Source organism: Sturnira hondurensis, unplaced genomic scaffold (assembly GCF_014824575.4).
Source record: "Sturnira hondurensis isolate 20B ecotype Veracruz unplaced genomic scaffold, ASM1482457v3 Scaffold0015596, whole genome shotgun sequence".
Taxonomy (NCBI): domain Eukaryota; kingdom Metazoa; phylum Chordata; class Mammalia; order Chiroptera; family Phyllostomidae; genus Sturnira; species Sturnira hondurensis.
Window position 1 is genome coordinate 11,614,530 of NW_028088227.1, and position 22,358 is coordinate 11,636,887.

The following is a 22,358-nucleotide window of genomic DNA, read 5'->3' on the forward strand; positions in this document are numbered from 1 at the left end:
GTGTGTAATGCAAAGAAGAAGCTTTATTTGCACACAGGAAGAACATTTGATGCTCAGAGATGACCAAGCATCGAACACGTTTACCCAGGGAAGTTAGAGGGCGTCTATCAGTGCAGATGTTCACAAGGAAGATTGGCGAAGTGGGGCCAGCTGGCTTGTCCACTCAAACACTGATGTTTGCTGGAATAAAACTTGTTTTATTTTGTACACATCACATTACCAATTTTCAGGGGTTTTAAAAATGCCTGAAGCTGTGTTGGTTTATGTATTTGATAAATGGACTAACTCTGTTTACATTTATTACAATTACTGATGTATTTGAATCTATTTCTACCATGCTTCTTTTTGTTTGTTTTTTCCTGCCTTCTATTGGATTTATAATAAAAGACCTATTCTTACCTCTTAATCCCACCTGTTTTGAAATATCTAGTTTGCATTTCTATTCCCTAAGTGGTCACTTAGTAGTCACTTATGACTTAGTAGTCACAAGTTTTTGATGTGCATTATATTTTTCTAGCTGAGTCTAAAATTACTCAGTATATATTTGTCTTCTAAGTATGACAACTTTAACCCCATTAAAGCCCTCTTTAACCACCCAGAGAACACCCAGTGAACCCTTGAACCCCACTCAAGCTAATCTTACTATCCTCTTTGAGCTTAGATTTTACCACTTTTTGTTTGTTTACAATCAATAGTTATTACAATCAATAGTTATTCAATGTACTTATTTATTAAAAACACTATTAAGCAATTCTTGAGAATCTCTTTTCAGAGATTTTAAGTGCCTGACCCAGAGTAGGTGCCCAATAAATAAAACGTACCCACCCCCTCCCAGAATAAACAGTTGTTTGTCTCTTGAATGCTAGAGGTGAATGCTCAGCAGGCATGGATTCCTCTAGGTCGGATCCACTTCACCACAGTCGTCAAAGACTGACTTCTCCCTGTGTTAATTTTGTGGATACTGTGCTTGACCGTGCAGTACGCTAAATGGTGCAGGATTAAATGTTCTGGTTTCTGAGCTGTGAAGTGTTGAAACTGATCAGGAAATGAAGGCAGAAGGTCCATCCTTTGGGAGAAGAATCAGCCAGTCTGTGTGGCTGCCGTACTTGGCTGCCGGTTGGAATGCAGCTGTTAAGGCAGCTGTTTAACTGTTTGCCCAACTTGAAAGGACACTGCCAAGTGGCAAATATTTTTCATAACAACATTTCGCTTTTGCTGAGAACAACAACAGTGCGTTTTATTGAGCCCCAGCAGGGTGGCAAACGTGGCAGATTTATTGCTCAGCAGGTTCGCAACCTAAGCTCAACATGCATGCTCATTTCCATTTTAATATTTAGTAAAAGAACAAATAGGCTCCCAAAGGAAGTCTTTACAAAAAAAAATCTCTACATCTTAACAATTTGTTGAAATAGCAGCAAATTAATTTGAGAAAATGGAGTATCTCTGAAGGAAAAACTAAAAATCCTAGAAATATCAAAGGAAAAAAGGGAAGTTCAAATAAATATTTTAAACCTCTTTAAAGCCTGAGAGTGACCCTGCCCCCACTTGTCCAGGACAGAGTAAGGCAGCAGTGGCATGGAACACACCCTGTCTACTTAATCCCCTGCAATCCTGCGTCCTGTTCTGGGTCATGCAGTTAATCTGTCGTGACCAAAATGTCGACACTTAGTAAATAATTGTGTTGAATTGGACAGGCTGTGAACTGGGTGTCCACAGTTGAAGGGGCTCTCAACTGTTCCATTTAATGGTAAAAGCAGTATGCCAATCATAAGCATTCACAATTAAGAAAACACGTTCAAATGGGTGAGTTCAAATGGGTGATTTTCTTCCAAACCCTAAAATGCACTGATCATGATTATGTTAAGTAACCTTCCATCCTCAGTCTATTCTCCCTGGTCAGAAGCTCATACCTTCAGAAAGGCTTCTGGAGAAAAATTCTAGGCACGTAGAGGGCTCTTGTACACAGCAATTGTTTGTTCCAGTTGAAGTGATGTTAGAAATCCGCAGTAACCACCATTCATAGCATTTAGTATGCCATCCCTACAACCTCTATGAAGACGGCAGGGGTCGGACCAAGGAATTTATTTTTCATTTAATAAACCTGCACAGTGAAAGCTGGAAAACAAAGCTATGGTCAATGGAGATTCTAACCTACAGTTTTTCTACTGCTTACTAAATGGTAATTAAATCATAAAGGACAACAGTCTAGCCCAGCTATTTCTTCAAACTGCAAAAGCATACATCTCCACAAAGCTGACATGATTTCTTGAACAAAGTGCCACATGGCCATGGAGGAAGTCAGCCACAAGCTCTGTGTTCTTGTTTTTCAGGGATTCAGACAAAGAGTGGGTGCAAACCATGGATGAAATTTACGAGATGACGTCCACAGAAAGGATCCAGATGTTGGAGAAAGAACTGGCCGTGCAAGCAACAGGACTGAAGTCTGAGAAGAACAGAGTACTCTTCTGGGAACAGCTCATCAGGCTCACAGGTAAATGGTGGCAGTGAGAAGGCATGGTCTTTAGCGTCTTTAACCCCCACTATCACCCCCAAATCTCCATTATCCCCTTCTTTACTCGGACAGTTGGCATTATCTCAAGCTCAGACTTCACTGCTGTCCTTAGGTTTTCCTGTACACTAAATTGTCCAGGCGTTTAGGTCAATGTCCTACCAAAGAAAGGGGGCAAGTGCTCTCACATTTCACAAACACCATTGTCTGGAAGTGTCAGAAGCTATTACACGAATCATACTGAATGGGAAGAGATCTCATTTCCTCCAGTAATATTTTAATTAAATTTGACCTTGATTTTGATGAGAAATTTCAGAACTGAAATAATGTTAGGTAGTTGGTAGTGAATGGTGCAAATGATGTTTTATTAGGAACTATTGTATAGGTAAATGCTGCCAATGATAGCGATTTTATTTTTATTTTTTATTTTAATTGTTGTTCAAGTACAGTTTTCTGCATTTTACCCTCACCCCAGCCCACCCCCTCAGACCTCCCCACCTCCCTCCTGGTTCCACACCCTGCCTTGTTATTGACCATGTGTCCTTTATACTTGTTCCTGCAAACCCTTCCCTTTTCTCCTGCAATTCTCTCCCCTCTGGGCCCTGTCAGCCTGTTCTCTATTTCACTGTCTTTGGTTATATTTTGTTTGTTTGTTTGTTTTGTTGATTAGGTTCCTGTTAAAGGTGAGATCATATATTATTTTTCTGTCACCGCCTGGCTTATTTCGCTTAGCATAATGCTCTCCAGTTCATCCATGCTGTCACAAAGGGTAGAAAGAAAGAAGGAGCAATTTGATTCTTTTCGAGAAGCTGGGTAGCCAGATCAGCCCCTAAGTAGTAAGTCTCATGGTCTCAGGACCGTCATCTACCTCTGTTTCTGTTCCTGCCACAGTTGAACAAGAGAAACAGTTATGAGGACTCTGTTAGGTTGAGGGGCTGAGTAAATGCAACGGGGATGACGAGGGTCGGGGAGGGAAAATCCAGAGAAGAAGCAGTAAGTAGGTGCATTCGCATCTCCCCAGAGATGATTCTGAACACCCAGTGTCTAGTGTGTTTTATTTGGTAATTAAAGCCCTCGGTGTGTGAAGCAGATTAAGGATCCTATGATGAAGTGCAAAGGTAATGCAACCATCGAAGTCATAATTTCTCTCAACTTTAGTTTCTTTATTTGAAAAACGATGTTAAAAACATGTTCCATGCCTACCTTATAAAGATCAATTGAGATATTTAATGCATCTTAAAGCACTTTGAAAACTAGAAAACACCATGCAAAGATTAAGTGTTGATACTGTTACAACTGAATGTCAGAGCACCAGGCAGCAGCTCCCCTCGGCACACTGTAGTAAGAAAGGCTCCCTGAAGTCCCTTTTAGGACAGAATAATGGGAAATCTCTGAATACCCATGTTTCTCTACTCTCCCAAACTACTAACTGCTGACCTGGGAGACTCTAACTAGTGATACAACAAATGCTTACTGAGCACCTGCTCTTTGCTGGATGTCGTGCTAAGTTCTAGAGTCCAAAGAAAATGGAGAATGTCCACTCCTGATAATCTTGTCAGCATTCTCATTCCCCAGTAGACTGAAAGATCAATTGAAAACTGGGGGATAATTGTACCTTAGTCTTCCTTCCTTCCTTCCTTCCTTCCTTCCTTCCTTCCTTCCTTCCTTCCTTCCTTCCTTCCTTCCTTCCTCTCTTTCTCTTTCCCTCTCTCTTTTCTTTCTTTCTCTCTCTCTCTCTTTCTCTCTCTCCTTCTCTCTCTCTCTTTTTTCTTTCTTCATTTTTTTCCTTATTTTATGCCTAAAGCCCAGGCCATGGTGGTTGTTTAGGGCTTCACAGATGCTTGCTGGATGAATGAACGTTGAAAGAATAATGCTTAATGAACATATGAATGAATCCCTTGGATTGAGCTACACCAGCCAGGTGACGTGGCTTGGGCAGCTGTCTCTGAGGCTGCTGAAGCAGGCACTCCTGCTAAGGTTTTCCTAGGGATAAATAATTTTTCTGAAGCAGGACATTTGGTTAAAATAATTTCCAAAGTATTTCATGTTGGATATTTAAGGGGGTCATTTTCACTTCCAGATAATTGAGTGAGAACTTACAATTAAGAACATTTTTTATAAATTATAAGATACTGGTTTCATCTGTCAGCTAGGGTGAAGTAGGTCTGGTAAGCACAGTAGTTGGTAGAGATTAAGTTACTGGAAGAAACACAGGCTGGAGAATGAGGAATCCTCACCATGGTGCCTCTCTCTGTACTCTGGAGTTGGGGACAGGGAGGGAAAGCAGGGGTAGAAGGAGAGGCTATGTTTGTGAGAACAAGGAGAGAAAAACTGACCCAAGGAAAGGTTTATCAAACATGAGGTGTATGCAGAGAGATTCTGACTAAGATAGGAGCACGTGGCATTTACATGGCTCTAAACACCCAGTATTATATGATATACTTATTTTAAACAGTTGTGAAAAGTTACAGATTAATCAGGGCCTGCGTATGATCTGATCTGTTACAGCTTTTAAATTATGGCTTCTATTGCACCAACCTTTCTGCAGCTCTGTTCAAATACCAAAGGCCATGTCTTACAACACAAGAGAAAGAGAACTGGCCCTAAAGAAAACTTACAGGCGAGGACAGGGGGCTATTTCAATATAGCAATAAGTTAGATTTTGCTAACTCTGGAAACTCTTTCCAGAAAAAAAATCATTTTTGCATGCCACGAGCTGATGTTTCTGACAGTAGTTATGAGTACATAGCAGCCCCATACGCAGCTCACTGCTGGGTCAGATCAGGCCTCTCTGGATATATTTGATTTTTGTGATGGTTCCTTGATTTGTGATGTTAAAATTGGTTATTTAGAAACTTAAGTATGACAGCATAATGTGTTGTGTAAAAGCTGGCAGAAACTGCATGTCATTTTCTGCCATACATACTGATAGTTTCATTTCCTTATTTCCCTTTGTTTGCCTGCTTTGTTGCCCCCCTAGGTTCAGGTGGCAGTCAAAGCCACTTGTTATTCAAGCCGATGTCCTGCAGAGGGAGCTAGAGAGCTGTCTAAGAAGAGAGTACACTGCTGAAAATTTACCTTTGCTTCTCTTGCAGGTGAGTCATTTTGCGATTTGAAAAACAGATATGCAATTTAGCAGAAATGTGTGAATAAAGTTGGCTTTCTGGTATATCTTCCGGCATGATAGGATTTTCTCTACGTGTATGGTTTGCAGAAATTGGTTAGTGTAAATGCTCCTCTTTGCTAGACTCCTGCCATAGTTAAGTTCAGTCACTAACCAATTGACTTAAGTTTCTACTAATTACTCCTTGTGCTGGTATTATGAGGCAATGCAACATTGACTAAGATCATTTCAGTCCTCAACAAGCTGTTTTCTGACTTAGGGAATATATTTCTGGAACCCTGTTTTAGGAAAATAACTCACAATGTGGGGGAAAGCATTTTCCATGGAGATCACTATTGTAACATTATAGTAATTAAAGTGCGAAAATGTCCAAATGTCCAATGGTAGGAGAAAGAGTTAAGAAAGAAGTGTGGTACTTCATAGAATATTGTTCTGCCATTAAACATTTTTTTGCGTAAAAATATTTATGTTATTATGTAAGATTAGTAAAATGTATGTGTGATAGTAATGGTCATGTAATATATAGATAAATCACTTAAAAGACATAGACCAGAATTTTAGCAATCACTATCCTTGAATGGCAAAATAATGAATTTCCTCATTTTATTTTTTACAGATTTTCTAAATTTTCTTTTCTTTTTTTTCATCGACTTTATTGGGGTGACACTGGTTGACCTAAATTTTCTCTAATAAGCATGTATTGTTTTGATTTTTAAAGTTTTTGTTATTTACTCTTGTGTTATATGTTACAGCCTCACTATGCACACAAATTAGTTTATTAACAACTAGTTAGTGATTAATAAATGTATCACAAAGAAACAAAAAAAATGGCGAAATTCTATTTGTAAGTCGAACTGCTGTCATTATCTTCATGGAAGATTCTCTTCATGAAGAGAATGTCCTTTCTCTGCTCCACTGCGAATATCAGTGGTCCACACTGGGAAGAGGGAAAGAATGAGGATGGGGACATTTGTCAAGGGCTGGAGACACTGTTGTTTGTCACAGTTTGGGGAGGGGAGTAGGTTGCTACTGACGTCTACTGAGTAAAGGCCAGGAATGCAGCTAAATATTGTACACAGAAAAACCTCGCCACAAAGAACTATTCAGACCCAAATGTTGATACAGTCATCCCTTGCTATATTGTGGTTCGCTTATTGCGGCTTCACTGTATCGCAGGTTTTTTAAAGCCTGCGATACAGTGAAGCTGCAATAAGCGAACCTCGATATAGCGAGGGACAACTGTATACTTCACTAGTGAATACCCATATGGAATTTTATATGTTGTTAAAATTACGTAGGTTTAAGAGTATAGAAAGTGTTAAAAAGCATATGAAGTGTTTATAAGAGTGTGGGAGAGGTTTATAGGAGTGTGAGAAGGGTTTATAAAGCCTTAAAATATATAAAAATAATAAAATATAACATCACTACTTCGTGAATTGTTACCTGTTGCAGGAGTCTCTGGACTATAACTTCCGTGATAGGTGAGGGATCACTGTAGGGCTGAGGCTGAGAAACCTTGGTAGAGTCTAAATTCCTGTATGGACTCATTAATCTTCTGCCTAAAGAACTTAAACATTCCCTGTAGTGCAGATCTTCCAGAGACAAATTCTCTCCACTTTTATTTGTTTAAGTTTTTATTTGCCTTCTTTTTAGAAAAATATTGTGGTTGAATATTTTAATATAGAATTATATGTTGATAGTGGTTCTATTTTATCACTTAAAAGAAGCTGTTCCATTGTCTTCTGGCTCCCATCACTTTCATTTCCTAACACGTGTGTTCATTCATTCTCCGGTGCTTTCAAGATTTTCTGTTGGTGGTTGATGCTATTTGGTTATGGTAGCCTTCAGTGAGGTTTTCTTTGTGTTTATCTTCCTTGGAGTGGGCTCTTATTTTGGATTATTATCTTATCATTTCCATCAATTTTTTTGAAGTTCAACCATTATTTCTTCAAATATATTTTCTCTCCCTATTCCTTGTTCTGGGGCTCTAATTACACAGATGTTAAATCGCTTCGTGTTGCTCCCCATGTCACTGAGGCTTAGTTAGTGTGTTTTCAGTCCCTTGTTTCCCTTCAGGAGTTCATTCTGTAGTGTTTATTGCTATCTTCAAGTTCCTTTACCTTTTCTTCTTCACTACCTAACCTGCTGTCGATTTCAACCTTTTTCATTTCATATATTGTAGTTTTCCTTTCTAGAAGTTCTGTTTGATTTCTTAATAGTTTTGATTTTTCTGCTTATGTTCACATTTTCCTTTCAATCCTTGAACATACTGAGCATATTAATAATAGCTCCTTTAAAATACCCTTTTTTTCTTGCTAATTTCATCACTGCTGCCATTTTGGGATCCATTTTGCTTTATTAGTTTTCTTCTGCTTATGGGTCACTTTCCTACTTTTTTGCAAGTCTAGTAATTTTTTTGATACTACGCATTACAGTTTTACATTATATAATAGAATGCTGATTTAAAAATAAATTTCTTTAGCCCTGGCTGGTGTAGCTCAGTGGATTGAGCACAGGCCTATGAAACAAAGGGTCACCAGTCTGATTCCCAGTCAGGGCACATGCTTGGGTTGGGGGCCAGGTCCCCAGTAGGGGACACATGAGAAGCAACCACACATTGATGTTTCTCTCCCACTCTTTCTTCTTCCCTTCCCCTCTCTCTAAAAAATAAAGATATAAATATTTTTAAAAATAATAAAATAAAATAAATAAATACATTTCTTTAGAGAGTGTTGTACTTTATTCTGGAAGACAATTAAATTGTAGATCAGCTTTATACCGTCAAAGCTTAATTTTAAGCTTTGTTAGAACAGCTTTAGAGTAATTTTTACTCTAGGAATAGTTTATTTTTATTATTAAATTGTGAGCCCTCGGCTGTCTCCCCTGAATGCCCCAGGTTTCCTCACTCTGTCTGATGGGCACTTGAGCATTTCCTAGCCTAATATGAACTTTGTAAACTGTTCAGTTTATAATTCTTTAATCAGTTATTCTTTATACTGCCTCAGGGAGTTTCACCCTCTGTATTCATGGCTTAATAACATAAAACCAAAGGATTTCTGTGCATATTTCTGAAGCTCTTTCTCTCTAGAACTCCCTCTTCTTCAGTCCTCAGTCCCACAAACCCTAGCTGACTCGGCTTCCCAAATTTTCATCTCTCTCCTTAACTCAGAGAAACCATCATGCTGTGCTTAAGATTCCCTTTCCTTCTTCATGGTTCAGAAATTTTCTTCTTTAGGTGGGAAATGAAGGTTATTGTAGGGCTTGTCTCACTTGTTTCTCTCAAGAACCACAGCCCTGCACTTCTTGTTGCCCCATTTCAGACAGCAGTTGCCTTGAGTATTTTGTCCTATTTTTTACGGGTTTATGATGGAAGGGTAAGGCTGGTCCAACTTGTTTCCTTATAGCCACTATTATTTTTATTATCAGAAATTAAACATTAAAAAAAGAGTTGGCTTATTTAACGATTTTTAAATGTAAATAAAATTTTTGGTCTAAGGTTAAAAGCTCTAATATTACCTGTAGTATGCTTTGTATTTTAGATTCATAACTTCAGTTTTTAAGAAATATTAAGTTCAGCGTTATTTACAAACTTTTATGTGACTGCTAAAATTGTTCACTAACTGATAAATGAAACTATAATCTGTTGGATTAACAACAGATCACGTAGATTTAGAAATGCCTACTTGCTTTATTTAAATTTGAATGATATCTGGAGCCAGGGTTTTTAAAATACAATTTTGTTGACTATGCTATTACAGTTGTCCTGATTTTTCTCCCTTTGCCTCCTTCAGTCAGCAACCCCCACTCCCTCAGGCAATCATCCCACTCTTGTTCTTGTCCATGGATCCTATGTATAAATTCTTTAGCTACTCACTTTCCTGTGCTGTACTTTACATCCCCATGGCTATTCTCTGACTACCTATTTGTACTTCTTAATCCCCTCAGCCCTCACACATTCTCCCACACACACCCTCCCATCTCTTTATCTTTAACCTTTGGCATTTTAATTATGATGTGTCTTGTAGTGGGCCTCTTTGTATCCTTCTTGTGTGAGACTCTGTGCTTCCTGTACTAGCATGTCTATTTCCTTCACCAAATTAGGGAAGTTTTCTTTCATTATTTTTTCACATAGATTTACAATTTCTTGTTTTTTTTTCTTTTCCTTCTGGCACTCCTATGATGTGACTGTTGGATTGCTTAAAGTTGTCCCACAGGCTGCTTACACTATCTTCGTTTGTTTGGATTCTCTTTTCTTCTTGTTGTTCTGATTGGTTGTTTTTTGCTTCCTTATGTTCCAAATCATTGATTTGATTCTCAATTTCATCCTTTCTACTGTTGTTCCCCTATAAATTGTTCTTTATTTCAAATTCTTTTTTAAATATTTTATTTATTTATCTTTAGAGGGGAAGAGAAGGAGAGAGGAAGAGAAACATCAATGTATGGTTGCTTCTCATGCACCCCCTGCTGGGAACTGGCCCTTGCCAGGAACTGGCCTGCAACCCAGGCATGTGCCCTGACTGGGAATCAAACTGCAGTCGTCTGGTTCGCAGGCCCACGTTCAGTCCACTGAGCTACACCAGCCAGGGCTTTATGCATCTTTTGTTATGCTGTTATGGTCCTCACTAAGTTCCTTGAGCATCCTTATAACCAGTCTTTTGAACACTGCATCTGATAGATTGCTTATCTCTATTTCATTTAGCTCTTTTTCTAGAGTTCTGATCTGTTCTTTCATTTGGGCCATGTTTCTTTGTCTCCTGATTTTGGCAGTCTCTCTGTGTTTGTTTCTGTGTACGAGGTAGAGCTGCTTTGACTCTGTGTCTTGGTAGCATGGCCCAATGTACTAGGTGTCCTTGTAGGGTCCAGTGGCACAGCCTCCTCTATCACCCAAGCTGGGTACTTAAGGTGTGCCCCTTGTGTGGGCTGAGTACAATCTCCTCTTGTAGTTGAGCTTTGGTTGCTGTCGGCAGATCAATGGGAGGGATTTACCCAGGCCAGTCAGCTGCTAGGACTGGCTGTGACCACTAACTACAAACCTCCACCCTCCGTGGAGGATCCCCTGTACAGGGGCAGGGTGATGGTGCTCTGATGTGGTCTGTAGCTGTCCACTGGGTGTGCTGGCCCTGGGGGTTTCCCAGGTGGCGCAGGCCAAGATCAGCCCCCATCTGTGTTCTGCTTGGGGCCTCCTTGTTTGAGTTATAAAGCAATCTGAGATGGCTGCTGCTTGTGCTAGGCTTGGAGATTTCCCAGTGAAGCCAAGCTGTGAATCTAGGCTGCTAGTTCCGGGCCTGACGCTCACTGAGGCCAGCTGCTGGTTGTTTGAGAGGATTTAGGATGTTGTGAAGCACGAGCCAAGACCATTCATATGAAAAAACAGGTTGGGTGGGCCCAAAAGTTGGTTGGAGCAGAGTCTCAGGGGATCTCCAAAGCCAGTCAAACAGTGTTAGCCAGGTTAATAGAATCTTAGATAGTGCACCAGTCTGCTGGTTCTGGGAGGAGGGCCCAGAAAAGGGGTAATGGCCTCTGCTTTCCTTGATGCCAGATATCTTAGCCTCCCCCTGCACTCCAGTGCTGCGGCTTGAGGTGCCACCCTGTTGCTGGGGCCCAGAGGGAGGAAGTCTGAGTGGGTGAGTCTGTGTATGGGTTCTTTAAGAGGAACTGCTTGGGGATCCAGATTTTTTTCCCCACAGACTGAATCCCTAATCACTTTTGCAGCCAGAAGTTGTGGGGACTTATCTTCCTGGCACTGGAACCCTGGGCTGAGGGCCCTGGTGAGAGACTGGGTCTTCTTGCTCCTGAGATATCCCTCCCAAATTGTTAAAAGAGTATTTATGTATTTATTTTCAGGCAGTGGAAAAAGGAGGGAGAAAGAGAAGGAGAGAAACATCAATGTGTGCTTGCCTTTTGTTCATCCCCTACTGCGGACCTGGCCCACAACCCAGACATGTGCCCTGACTAGGGATCAAACCAGACACCCTCTGGTTCCCAGGCCAGTGCTCAATCTACTGAGCCACACCAGCCAGGGCTTCCTCCTGAACTTTTATTCACCACATGTGGATGTGGAACCAACACATTCTGTATCTTCACCCCTCCTACTAGTCTGGATGGATGTGGTTTCTTTAATTCTGTAATTGTCAGACTTCCATTCAACTTGATTTCAGTTGGTTCTGAGTGATGGTGGTTCTATATTTTAGTAGTAATTAAAATGTGGTTGTGTGAAGGGGCGAGCCATGTCTGCCTATTTTTCACATGAAATAAAACTGGGTTATGCCAAGGACATAATTTTCACCTACTAACACTTTCTTTGCTCTTAGCAAACTTCCCTAGTCCTTACGTGTCTTTCAAAGTAAGTTCAGGGTCACCTCGTTCAAAAGTGCCTCCTAACGTGTTCTCGGGCACGTCAGTGCCCCTCCCTTTTGAGTTTGCCTAAGAAGAGTTTAAGGGGCTGGGGACAAAGTGGCTTCTGGAGTCTTCTTGCTTAGGGAGGTCTGAAGGAACTCCATTTTAGTAACTTCCCCCTCGGTCTAGTGAAATAAACTTCAGTACAAAGGAAAAAAGCAACAGCAAAATAAACTAACAAACAAAATAGAAACAGACTCACAGAGAACAGACTGACCATTGTCGAAGGGGAGGGAGGTTGGGGGGCTGGATAAAAAAGGTGAAGGGATTAAGCACAAAAGAAAAAACCTTATAGACACAGACAACAGTATGGTGATTACGAGAGAAAAGGGGGAGGCGGGTGTGAGAGGGTAAAGGGGGGATAAATGGTGATGGAGGGGGATAAATGGCTTGGAGTGGTGAACACACGATATGTAATATTCAATATACAGTTGATGTGTTATACAATAGAATTGTACACCTGAAACCTATATAATTTTATTAACCAACATCACTCCAATAAATTCAATAAAAAGAAAAAAACTGCCACCCCAGCCCCCGTCTAGCAGTGGCTCACTGAGCTACCTGCACTGATGGATATGATCTGCATCTGGCCTGTCGAATGTGTTAGCTGCTAGTCCCGTGCAGTTCCTGAGTGCTTGAACTGTGGGCAGTGCAACTGAGGAACTAAATTTTAAACTTTATTTTGTTTTAACTAATTTACATTTAAATGTTGAACAGCCACACATGGCTAGGAGCAACAGTATTGGATAGAACTGCCTGGGACGTATCAGCATTCACTGGAGGCATCTTTTTTTCTTTTTAATATATTTTATTGATTATGCCATTATAATTGTCCCATTCCCCCCTCATTCCCCTTCCCCCTGCACACCCTTCCCCTACCATTTCCCCCCGTTTCGTTCATGTCCATGTGTCACAAGTTCTTTAGATTCTGTATTTCCCATAGTATTCTTGCCCTCTCCATATTTTCTACCTACTGTCTATGCCACTTATTCTCTGTACCTTCTCTCCGCTTCTCCTCCTCCCACTCCCCTGTTGCTAACCCTCCATGTGCTCTCCATTTCTATGGTTCTGCTGCCGATCTAGCTATCCTCTTAGTTTGCTTTTGTTTTAGGTGTGGTTGTTAATAACTGTGAGTTTGCTGTCCTTTCACTGTTCATATTTTTTATCTTTTTTTCTTTAAGTCCCTTTAACATTTCATATAATAAGGGCTTGGTGATGATGAACTCCTTGAATTTGACCTTATCTGAGAAGCACTTTATCTGTCCTTCCATTCTAAATGAAAGCTTTGCTGGATAGAGCAATCTTGGCTGTAGGTCTTTGGATTTCATGACTTGGAATACTTCTTTCCAACCCCTTCTTGCCTGTAAGGTCTCATTTGAGAAATCCACTGACAGTCTGATGGGCACTCCTTTTTAGGTGACTGTCCCCTTATCTCTTGCTGCTTCTAGGATTCTCCCCTTCATTTTAATCTTGGCTAATGTAATTATGATGTGCCTTGGTGTGTTCCTCCTTGGGTCCAACTTCTTTGGGCCTCTCTGAGCTTCCTGGATTTCCTGGAAGTCTATTTCCTTTGCCAGATTGGGGAAGTTCTCCTTTATTATTTGTTCAAGTAAGTTTTCCACTTGTTGCTCTTCCTCTTCCCCTTCTGGTACCCCTATAATTCGGATGTTGGAACGTTTAAAGATGTCCTGGAGGTTCCTAAGCCTCTCCTCATTTTTTTGAATTTTTGTTTCTTCATTCTTTTCTGTTTGGTCATTTTTCTTCCTTCTGGTCCATTCCCTTGATTTGAGTCCCAGTTTCCTTTCCATCACTATTGGTTTCCTGTGCATTTCCCTTCATTTCACTTAGTTTAGCCTTCATATGTTCCTCTAATTTGTGACTAAAATCAACCAGTTCTGTGAGTATCCTGATCACCAGTGTTTTGAACCGTGTATCTGATAGGTTGGCTATCTCTTAGTCACTTAGAAGTATTGGCTCTGGGGCTTTGAGCTGTTCTTGAGCCATAATGTTTTGGTTTGTTTATGCCTGTTACGTATGAGGGGCGGAGCCTTAGGTGTTCATCAGGGCAGGGCAACCCAGTCACTGGGTTTTGACGCTGTATGTAAGGGCAGGGTCAGAGAGGGGCAATGGCATTTGTTCTGCTCTCTCTCGGATTTTGTCTCCTCTGCTGCTTCCTGCAAGCTATCTGGGCCCCCCTGGTGCTGGCTCCTGGGTGTGTGTGCCTATGCACCCTCCAGGACCCTGTGGGTCTCTCCAACTAACTCTCTGTGAGCCTGGGCGCTTCTTTCTGTACCTCAGCCCTGAAAGTTTTTCCAATTGGTGCTTTTAGGCTTTAATTCCCGGCGCTGGGGCCCTAGCCTGCATGGTTTGTCTCACTGCTCGCTCCTTCACCTGGTTTATCTGCACGCGAATGTGTGACCACGGTCAGCCAGCCGCCTTGCGCCCTCACTGGGTCCACCCATTGCCACCCCATGCCTGAGATCTGCCAACTGCCACCTGTGCTCCTGGGTTGGTCCGGCCACTTTTTCCTACGCGACCTGCTCTGCCAGCCGCTGACTCCACCCCTCTTACCGGTCTGGCTAAATGGTTCGTTGTTGGTGGACTTCTGTACAGTTCAATTTTCTGTGTTTTGGTTGCATTTTTGTTACTAAAACTATGTTGTCTTTAAACTTGGTTGTGCAAGGAGGCACAGTGTTTCCACCTACGCCTCCATCTTGGCCAGAAGTGGAGGCATCTTTAGTTCTGTGGTTCATTGAACATCCTCTGTTATTCCAGAAGCCTTTGTTGAGGCCCTAGGGTGTGCCAGCACTGTGGCAGATTTAATGTGTGTGTGTGTGTGTGTGTGTGTGAGATAAAATATACATAACAAACGATGTTAACCATTTCTAAGTGTGCAGTCCAGCAGTATTAAGTACATTCACATTGTTGTTCAGCCATCACCATTTGGTAAGTTCTTGAGAGTCACAGCCTGGGCCCTGAAGAAGCTTGCTGTGTTGTGAGGAAATGACGATACGGTGTGGCCAGTGTGATAATGAAAGCTCTACCACAAGCTCAGCAGGCCTGGGCCCACTCTGGACAAGGGAGGAAGAAGTGTTGTCCGCTCTGGCAGTAGGAGGCCATGTCATAGAAAGCACAGGCAACCTCAGTCTGAAAGTGAGAGGCCGAGGCACCTTAAAGAATTTTAACAGGTCCTGGTACCTGGGCCCTTTTCTCTGGCAGCATCCTGGTCAGAGTTTTGGAAGCAGGATTTATCTCACCCTTAGATTTTTCTAGTTTGCTAGGTGGCCAGGAAAAGTGAATGTATTTCCAAATCCAGACCCCTTCATAGGGTCTGGCTCAAAATAATACAAAGAAATGAATTACATGATTTCCAGTCTTTGGAGAAGATATTCAGAACAAATAAAACACATGTGGTTCTAGCAACGAGCTGCCTGAATACATGTGACTCACCGGCACACACACCGGTCCATTACTGGCAGAGTCATGCTTTTACAAATTCGTTTGCCTCCAAAACTGTTACAAAGGCAATCAGTAGCTGTTTTGGAAATTGCCTACATTCTGACACATTTTTCTGGTTTCTACTCTCTCAATCCTGCTTAGGTTTACTAAAAACTTCAGAACATCTTCACAGAACAACAAAGAATGCAAACGTTTTGGGACTACGAAAGCTGTTGGGAAAGCTAAAGTGGAGAGACTGGGTCTGGCAGGACCTAGGATGACCTTGAAAAAGAGCCAACTGGGTTTCCTTCATGAAGGTAAGAAGACCCACGGTGACAGTGGCCTGCCTCTCAGTGGTGTCGGCAGTGTTACAAAGTATCTTCCAAGCAGGCCAGGCGGCCGCAGCACCAGGGCCATCAGGTTCCTGTTGTCCCCTCTCTTGTTCCCTCAGCAAACTGTCCCCTAGGACAAAGGCTATGTGCCTCCCCGTCCTCAGGAGAATCTGACCTTGGCTCCTTTCTGCGTTGGGTCTATGATGGCATCAGCCATGCTGATCTGCCTTCTCTGGAAGTCGTCCGCACAGCGCCCCTCCCTGTTGGGGCAGAACTCCCTTTCTGTCGTAGTGATCTTGCCCACTCGGCAAGAACAAAGGGTAACACTTGAAGTATCATTAGCTTGTATAAATCCAGCTTTTCAGTCCAAAACTATTTACTGACTACATACTGTGTGTCAGGCATGGCCCATGGTGCTGGAGATAGAGAGTTCACAAGGAATACACAAGTGAGCAGATTAAATTACATGATTTTTGTTATTCAGGGTAATTATATTCTATAAAGTCACTACAAATATTGAATTAATACTGAACCCCTTACTCACGGGGGAAATACAGGATTAGGTTCATCAACTGATTAATACATGTCTTTGTTTTGTGTGGGTTTCTGTGTAAAGACAGCAGTTTAATGTGTTGTTGTTTCATTAAGATTGAACTTGTAGCCAATGACACCGTAACTGATGCGTGAACTAAGCTCACTAAAATGCACACTTCTTTGACAAGAAACGTCTTGTGTACTTAGGGACACTGGGTGGAGCCTCGGTGCTGTGCTTGGGGCCATTCTAAATGATGCGACCACCAACAAAAAGCACAAAAATATAAAAACAGGGCACTAAATAGGCCACAAAAAGGACACTTGTTTATAGTACAAGAGCTGAAATAAGAAGGCAGGGTGTTGCCTTGTTTGACCTCAGCTGGAAATGTGGAGCTGAGCAACTAGAATTTTCACCATTCTGTGCATGTCCATGAGTGACCAGGAAAGGTCTGCCAGTACTGATTTCAGGGTGGCAAATACGTTTTAGTGAGTAGGCAAGTTTGCAAATATAAAACCCATGTGTCATGAGGGTTATGTATTCATATATTATGTATTATGAAGAAAGAAAAGTCTTATGTGATAAACAGGGTTGGAAGGAAAGGAGAAAAGTCATGACTGTTAAGCCTGGGGCTTAAGCAAATAGGTAGTTGGTATAGAGGAAGCCAGACCCTCTGGTTTAGATCATTACACTTGCCCCCTAGTATAGGTATCAAGGGAATAGTTGGATATAACAGGCCAGAGCTTAGAGCTAGATATAAATTTAGAGAGTTATCCATATATCATTGTATTTATTTAAACACAGAACTAACTTTTGAAATACAATTTGTTAATGCAAAAGGTGAAGTTTTACATGTGATGTCACCTGTCTTTGTGAGTGGATATCTCTCGCCCCAGACATTGAGCGCAAAGCCCAATACCGATGGCCTCAGGGTCCCTTATGCTCATGGATGGTGCTTTGTCATCTCAGGTGGAGCTACTGCATCTCACAGACCAGGCGCCAATGATCTGCCTCCACAGGTCTGTGAACCCACACAGGCCCAAGGCTTCCCATGCCCCACTAGGCTTTCTAGCACGGAGGCCAGGTCCCTTTTCAGAAGGTCCTTGAATCTCTTTGCTTGCAACTTTAACTGAGAACCATTCTGTTCTGTTGTAACTTGGTGTGAACATGTTTATCCACTAGATTAAGCCAAAATGTGATCTTGGCAAAAGAAGCTTTTGACCAAACTAGAAGAACAGAGAATAGATGTATTAAATGCAACTCTAAGCAAAGTTTTTGAAGGTAAGAAAAGAACCATGTTCCCTTGTAGATAAAATTCTTACTAAAATTGTTCTCAGAAAATTCAATTTTCTCTTCCTTTTGAAAAATGTTAGCAATAAATTCACTATGAAGGCTTTGTTTGGAACTTTCTAATCTAATTGCAAAACTTGTGTAATCCTGTTAGCTTTCGGGAGAGAGTAGCAATTGTCAAGAGTTGGATATTAGTCCAGCTTTAGCACTAAGTCTCTGCGTGATGTCAGTCTAGTTATATAACCTCCTTAAGTTTTACTTTGTTCATCTATGAAACAAAAATATTAGACTGAATTATCTCACTGTTATTGTGATAAAAAAACACTTAGCATAAAATTTATCATCTTAGCCATTCTAAGTGTACAGTTCAGTAGTGTTCAGCATATACATGTCACTGTGAAAGAGATCTCCAGAATTTATTTGCTTTGTAAAACTGAAACTCTGTGCCTCCTATTGAACCAATGCTGGTATATCCATCTGTACTATGGAATAGCAGGCACCTATAGAAAGGAACAAACTAGTGATATATTCAAGAACAGGGATGCATCTCTAAAGAACTATACAAGTAAAGTCAATACTATAAAGACTCTATGATTTCATTAATACAACACTCTTGGGAGGACAAAACTGTAGAAATGGAAAACAGAGTCATGAATTCAAGGGAGTGAGGAGGGATGGTGGGGAAGGGAAAGGAGTGTGACCTCAAAAGGGTAGCAGGCAGGTTTTGTGCTGGTGGTTCTGTCCTATGTTTTGATTGTACCAAAGCCAATACCCAGGTTGTGACACTGTAGTTTTGCAGGATGTTAACATTGAAGGAAGCAAAGTGAAGGGTGCATGACCTCTCTCTACATTATTTTTCCTCTTTTCTTAAACTGTGATAAAATACACATAACATGAAATTCACTATTTTAACTATTTTGAAGTGTGCAGTTCAGTGGTATTGAGTTCATCTATATTGTTGTGCAACCATCACCACCATCCTTCTCCAAAACATTTTCATCTGGAAAAACTGAAATTAGACACCCACTAAACAGTAACTCCGCATTTCTCCCCCTAGTCTCTGGCACCAGCATTCTGCTTTCTGCCTCTGTGAATTTGACTACGCTAGGTGCTACGTATTAGTGGAGTCATACAGTATTTGTCTTTTTGTTTATTGATTGGTTTATGTTAGCCACCATAATGTTCTCAGGGTTCATCCATACTCTTGGATATGTCAGAATTTCCTTCCTTTTTAATGTTGAAACACATTTGCTTATCTATTCATTTGTTAGTGGGCATCTGAGTTGCTTCCACCTGACCATTGTGAATAGTGCTGCTATGAACATGGATACTGCTGATTAGTGATTTTGAACATGTTTTCATATGCTTGTTGGATGTATTACATACATATTTGAAGAAATGTCTATTGAAGTCCTTTGCCCATTTTTAAATTGGGTTATTTGGGTTTTTGTTGTTAAGTTGTAAGAGTTATTTGTATGTTCTGGATATTAACCCCAGATACACTAATCAGATATATGATCTGGAAATATGTTTTCCCATTCTATGGGTTTCTTTTTTATTCTGTTAATTGTATCCTTTGATGCACAGAAGTTTTTAAGTTGGATGTAGTCACATTTGTCTATTGTTGCTTTTTTTTTTTGGCCTATGCTTTCAGTGTCATATCCAAGAAATCATTGCCAAGTTCAATATGATGAAGATTTTTCCTTGTTTTCTACTAAGAGTGTTATAGTTTTAGGTCTTATGTTTAAATCTTTAGTCCAGCTTGAGTCAATTTTTGTATGTGGTATAAGAAAAGGGTTTAACTTCATCATTTTGCATGTTGCTTTCCAGTTTTTCCCAGAACCATTTGTTACAGAGACTGTACCTTCTCCATTGAGTGGTCTTAGCACCCTTATCTCAGATCATTTGACCACTTGATCATTTGATGGTTTATTTCTAGGCTCTCTGTTCTTGTCCATTGGTCTGTTGATCTAACTTACTTCAGTAACACATCATTTTTGATCATTGTAGCTTTGTAATATGTTTTGAAATTAGAAAGTGTAATTCAATTGTTTCTCTTTTTTCAAAATGATTTTGGCTATTTGGTGTCCCTTGAGATTCCATATAAATTTTAGGATAAATTTTTCTATTCCCTTAAAAAATGCCATTGAGATTTTGATAGAGATTGGACTAAATGATCTCTGAGGTTTCTAGCGATATTAAAATGATCAAATTATTATGTATATTTATGAAGTAGAAGTTCTGTTTTACCTCCAGAAGAAGAGAAGGAACATTTATTCAGCACATGCTACATCCCAGGCATTTTTGCAGCGACCCTGGGAGAGACATCATTAGTGTTCTTGTTAGGGTGACTTGTCCTGCTCTGCGTGGAAAGTCAGGATTCCAGTGGGGATATAAGCCCAGGACTATGCCCTCACAACCCCTGTGCTTCTCTCACACTAGCGGCCTCCCCCTCCAGCTCCTGGCAGCTTCCTAAAGGCAGACAGAGGTTGTGTCAAAAACTGATGGGTGTTTATCTTTTCACTGGTACCACGGCACTTGTGGGAGTCCTGCCTGCTATTGTACTTATGTGATTGTAACAGAATAGTAAATGTTCTATGTTTATTAGAATACATACAGTGTTGAATGAATGAACTACATAAGGGAATTATGATTTAAATTTTATTTTTTAATTGAATAAAGTCCCACCTGGGGCTTATTATTCATATGTATATTACCAATTCTTGCTAAGAAGTGAATAACCCTTCTCCCAACCTTTCCTTCTCCTTTCTGTTCTACTCAAGATTTCCAGCCCTGGACGAGTAAGGCACGTGCTCCAGGATCACGCTGCAAAGATAGATAAGATGGAGCCATCTCATCCAGCTTTCGTGGCTCCCCAGGGTTTGCATCAGTGCAACTATAACCAGATCTGGGAGGATATTTCTAGCAACATCAACCTCTACTAGGTACCACAGGGAGAAATAGCTAGTATGTCTTTCTGTTCAACTCACCGCCTATGTGTAGATCTTAGAAATTTACTTTGGTAGTTATTCAGAGACCCTCCCCCTCAAAGCTCTATTATCTAACTGGGCTTGTTTTCATTATAAAAAAAACATTAAAGGCTAATTTAAAAGAGAGGTATAAAGAGGTGCTGTATAAGATATTGTTGCAGCCAGGGCATGTAGCCAACTTTGGTGCTAAATACCAAAAGAGGTGGACCATTGCTAGTGTTCAGACAGAAAGTGGTCCCCACAGGTTGGTTCTATTGAGAAAAACCTTTTGGAGGAGGAGGAAATTGAGCTGGACTTGAAGAAAGCATAGGACTTAAGGAGGAGATGTTGCAGAGGGAAGGAGGGAGCTTGTTCCAGGAGGGAAGTGTGAGCAACAATGCAGAGGAGAGACTACGTGTAGAGTGTTCAAGTTTGATTGAGCGGAAGACTCGTGGAAATGTAGTAAAGAGAAGTTTTTTTAGAGGGGGAGGAGAAAACAGGTTGTAGATATCTGTAAATTCCAGACTAAGGAATTTGTGCTTTATCCTGTATGGCAAGTGGTGTATGCAAAGCTGCATTTTTTTAGGAAGACTAATACAGCCACAGGGTGTCAGTTGGATTGGAAGAGCGAGAAATTGCAGGCAGGGCTGCTAGTTAGGTAGCTACAACATGGGGTGGACATGAAATTTGGCAATGAAAGGAAGTTTCTGCACGAGGTAGTGGGTATTTGTCTTTACACTGGTACTATAGCATTTCCGAAGCTATGACCTACTTTTGTTTGTTGCTCTAGAAGAAGAGTTTTGTTTCACTTGTTTATTTAAGGTGAGAAGACTCGAGTTTATTTATAGTCTGGGGGGCAGGAGCAGTAGAGGACAAGAGATGGGAGGGTGAATTTGAGAAACAGATGACCCTGGGAAAGGGGAGGAGACAGGATGAGAAAACCAGGTAGGGGAGTAATTGTGAGAAAGGGAGAATGGTATCACTTCCTTTGAGGTGCATGAGGCACATAGAATTTTCAGGTGCAAAATGATAAGATGTGGATGGCCTGGTTGTGTCAGAGAGGGAGAAGAAGATGTGCATGCTAGTGAGGTAGAACATGGCACGTAAGCAGATATCACTACAGGGAAGGCCATCAATGAGAGGAGAATATAAGGATAACCATTAGCTAAGAGGGCCCAGTTGGCATAAGAGGGCATGAATTTGTAGTAAGCCCATCTGTGTAATAATTCTATTACTTTCACTCCTAAAGACAATTATAGAGTGAATAAAAATTACACATAAAGTCAAGGGTGTGGAGAAGTTTAGAAGTAGAATTCTAGAACGAGCAGCGCTGTCATGATCCACCATCCTAGGTTGGCTATGAAGGAAAAGAGTAACCTGACGTGGGTCTAGCAAGTTCCAGATTGTCTGCAAGCAAATGCACAGGTGTATGTGCACACACGCACACATGCCATAATTTCTACAACTTTTCTGTTTAGACAAATATCTAGAAAAGCTAATAAAAGATGAGTTGAGCACACAGATAGGGAGCAGATGCCCCATGTCGCAGCATGGAGCTCCCTGGACCTGGAATGCCCTGACAGCGTACCTGCCAGTGACACTCTCCTCGGCTAGCGTCCCATAAGAGTGAAGAAAATAGCCAGATTTCTCCCAACCTATTGTAACTTTACAATATGGAATATGTCTCCATTCAGGAAGACATTTTATGTTTTAACAAGGAGACATTTAAAAACACATGGCTTTTCTGCTTCTTGAACCAAACTGA

General features: G+C 40.9%; 1 long non-coding RNA gene across 2 annotated transcripts; it reads left to right on the forward strand.

The window, feature by feature from the left end:
• The first annotated feature begins 2,299 nt into the window (after positions 1-2,299).
• Positions 2,300-20,582, forward strand: LOC119000303 (uncharacterized). Of its 2 annotated transcripts, none has more exons than XR_005069286.1 (5): positions 2,300-2,491; positions 5,496-5,604; positions 15,633-15,787; positions 17,517-17,615; positions 20,408-20,582. It is a non-coding gene; the product is annotated as an uncharacterized LOC119000303 (long non-coding RNA). The 2 variants fall into 2 exon arrangements; XR_005069285.1 differs by lacking the exon at positions 2,300-2,491 and adding an exon at positions 3,582-3,627.
• The last annotated feature ends 1,776 nt before the right edge of the window (positions 20,583-22,358 follow it).